Source organism: Tupaia chinensis, unplaced genomic scaffold (genome assembly GCF_000334495.1).
Source record: "Tupaia chinensis unplaced genomic scaffold, TupChi_1.0 Scaffold000362_1, whole genome shotgun sequence".
Lineage (NCBI taxonomy): Eukaryota > Metazoa > Chordata > Mammalia > Scandentia > Tupaiidae > Tupaia > Tupaia belangeri.
Window position 1 is genome coordinate 7,006,964 of NW_006159859.1, and position 3,535 is coordinate 7,010,498.

A 3,535-nucleotide genomic window follows, 5' to 3' on the forward strand; every position below is an offset into this window, starting at 1 on the left:
CTAGGGAAAAAACAAAAAAAAAAAAAAAAAAAAAAAAAAAAGATGAAAATAATAGAGCTATCATATCATGCTGGCTTTTATTGGGAGAATCATTCTTGTATTTTTATTAAATGTTTCTGCTACAAAAATAGAAGAGCTCGTGGCTTACCCACAAAGATATTTTTCCTTTAATATTTGATTCTCAGAAACATTAAAAATATAAACAAAACCTAAAATCTGAAAGAACCCATGGGAAGAAGACGTAAATGAGGAAATCCAGGGGAGTTTAATATCATAGCAGCCAACAACATAATGGATTGAGCTAATATCAACTGCCAGGTCCCAGCTGAAGCCCTAGAAAGACTGCATTTTGAACAAACACAAAGTCTCCAAAGTCCCCAGAAGCCAAAAATAAAGAGAGAACTTAAAATTAGAGCAATAAGTTTGAAATAAGCTTCCAATATATTCTTTAATGGACTAGCAGAGCAGAGATGGGTCCTGTTGGCCAGGGCCTAAGATGGCAATGCCATTTCTAGAACAGAAAACATGGTCTCTAGTCATAAAAATCGGAAAGCCAGGCTGAGATTACTGTGTAAACCAGAGGACTGCCACTATTCCAGGAGAATTTAAAAAAAAAAAAAATTCCCTGTCTATCTAGCTTCATTATTTATAAATCACTCTGTAACATATATGCATTATTTATATCTATATAGTTACTGATATACCTTATCTATCTCACTATGTGCATGCATTATCTCTATCTATCCATTCATCTAAATTATTTACAGATCTGTCTATCCCTTACCTATATCTACATTATCTATGTCTCTATGCATTCTCTGTATCTATCTACAGTATCTCTTTCTCCATATATATGCATTATTTATATCCATTTATGTATTATCTTTATCTATCTGCAATATTGGTCTATAGATCCATTATCTATATTTACCTGTCTATAGTAACTCTCTATGCATTCTTTATAGCTATATAGCCATCCTCATTATCTCTCTATCTTGATTACCTCTATTTACAAATTTATATGCATTATCTCTATCTGTCTATCTTCTATCTCTTCCATACAAATTCTGAAGCCCTAGCGCCACTAGGTAGCATGGTGGTTAAGATGCTGGACTCCCACATAGTCAATGGTGGTTTGAGTCCAGGACATGGTAGCTTAAAAATCATGCTATCCGTGTGTGTGTGTGTGTGTGTGTGTGTGTGTGTGTTTGTGTGCCCAAAGTCCCTAGAGAACAATGGTGGAGAAGAGATTGCAGTGTGGCCACTTCTGGGGGAGGGGGAGGAAATTTTCACTTTCCTTCTCACTGTTTCTGTCTCTCCAGCGAGCACACACACCCTATGGCAAAGTCGTTAAAAAGAAAAATAATTCTGAAGCCCAAAGACTTCTATGCTACATGTCGTTTGAAGTCAGAATTATGATTTTTTTTTTTTTTATGTGGTGGAAATCTTTAAGCCAAGGAGTTAACGTGAATTTGAGACTGGTTGAAGGACAACATAACATTCTTCTCAGGGAACACTTTCTCTCCCCCCTTGTGCTGCGCTGTTTTTTCTTCACAGCAATTATTGCCAACAGACAGTGCTGATTTTATGTTTGTTTATACATTGTTGGTCTCTTCACTGCAATGTAATCTCCTGAAAGTCAGGATCTTGTTTTATTCTCCTGGAGAAGAGAGCCTGGTACATGGGAAAAGGGTGTTCATTAAGCTTTTGGCAGCACTGCTATGGTAGCTGCTGTTGACACAGTCCATTAGAAAGATGATCAGAAAATTGCTCAGGATTATTCTTCTGGCAATTGCAATAATAGAGAGATATTAAATTCAGATTTTGAGTCTCTTTCTAAAATGATTACAAATTAGTAAATAAAAGCATATGTGAAAAATAACTTTAAAAATTATGCACACACAAAAACGTGTTTAAATTAAAATCAGTTGAATGATGGGGCTGGCAAGTGCTGTGGTTTCAGAAGCACTGGACTACCATGTGGCTGACCGTGGTCTGAGTCCCAAATCTAGTGGCTTGCTTTCTCACTCTCCCTTTCTCTCTCTCTCTCTCTCATCTCTCTTTGATCAAAATAAAAAATAAGAATTATAATGAGTAAAATGAAAAAAAAAATTCTTAAAGAAAAATCAGTTGAATGAATATTAGGGACCAGCAGATAGCATAACATTTACATCGCTGGACTCCTGTATAGTCTACTACAGTTCAAGTCCCGGACCTGGTGGCTTAAAACTCCTACTGGGCACACGTATGTGCATGCCCCAAATCCTGAGATGAGAATGAGGAGAAAAGATTGCAGCTTGGCCAATCCCCTGAGGGTGATTTCTCCCTTTCTCACTATCCAACAGATTGAAAGTGAAAAAGTCTTCTCCTTTACGACTTTAAAGACACAGATGGGAAGAAATGTAAGTCACACGAGGCTGTTGTACATTACCAGCTTAGAATGTGGACTCTGAGTCATAATCCAGACTTTCAGTTGAGCAAATATTGTTCTTTAATGCATTTTAACAGGTGCTGCTTGGGAAGTGAGATGAGAGAAAGGTTCCCACAAAGGGAAGAGGAAGAAAAGAGAGGGACTTAAGAGAGAGATGGAGAGAAACAAGGAGGGAGGGAAGAAATGGTAGAGAAAAAGAAGAGATGAGAGTCTCAACATCAAGGTCTGTAGTTTTCAAAGTTCTCTGCCAGCATCTAATAATTCTCAGTAACAGAGAGGAGGACTTAACTGGTGTATTTTGTTTTCAGCCTTTAAAAAAAAACAGGTTCCCAGTCCTAACTGCTTCTGTATGTCCCCATGACTGCTATCTGTTCTTTGCTGTTCGTGTTCTTCAACATCCTATTGCTTTAAGATAGTTTTAAAACCTCTCATTAGAGAATCCTGTTCAAATTCTCCTTCATTGCATTGTGTGTGTGTGTGTGTGTTAAACTACATGTGCTTATCACAGAGAGATTGTGGAGAGAGGGAAAATCACTCCCCTATGGAAAATAGTCACACAGTAATCCCTTCTCTCTCTCCCTCCTTTTGGGATTTGGGGTACATATGGGCCTGGTGCTTTTCTTTTTCTTTTTCTTTCTTTCTTTCTTTTTTTTTTAAAGAATTATTTACTTAATTTTATTTATTACTATTATTTTTAATTTACTAGAGGGCAAATGTGCTCACTAGAGAGAGCTAAAAAGAGAGAGAGAGAAAGTGATGAAGCAAGCCACAAGGTTTGGGATTTGAACCACGGTTGGCCATGTGGGAGTCCAATGCCTTAACTACCACTCCATCTATTGACCCCAGCACCTGGCATTTTCCCTACGACACTGGTTCCATGACTTGTGCCATGTGCTAAGTGATTTGGGATCTTGCTGTCTTCTCTCTCTCTCTCTCTTTCTCTCTCTCTCTTTAAGAAAACTTTGCTATAGGTATATTTACTTGCCAGAGAGAGAGAGAAGGTGAGAGAAATCACCCCCTGAGGGGATGGCCATGCTGCAATCCCTTCTCTTCCAGTATCCTCTCAGGATTTTGGACATGCATGAACATGCCCCTGGCATGAGT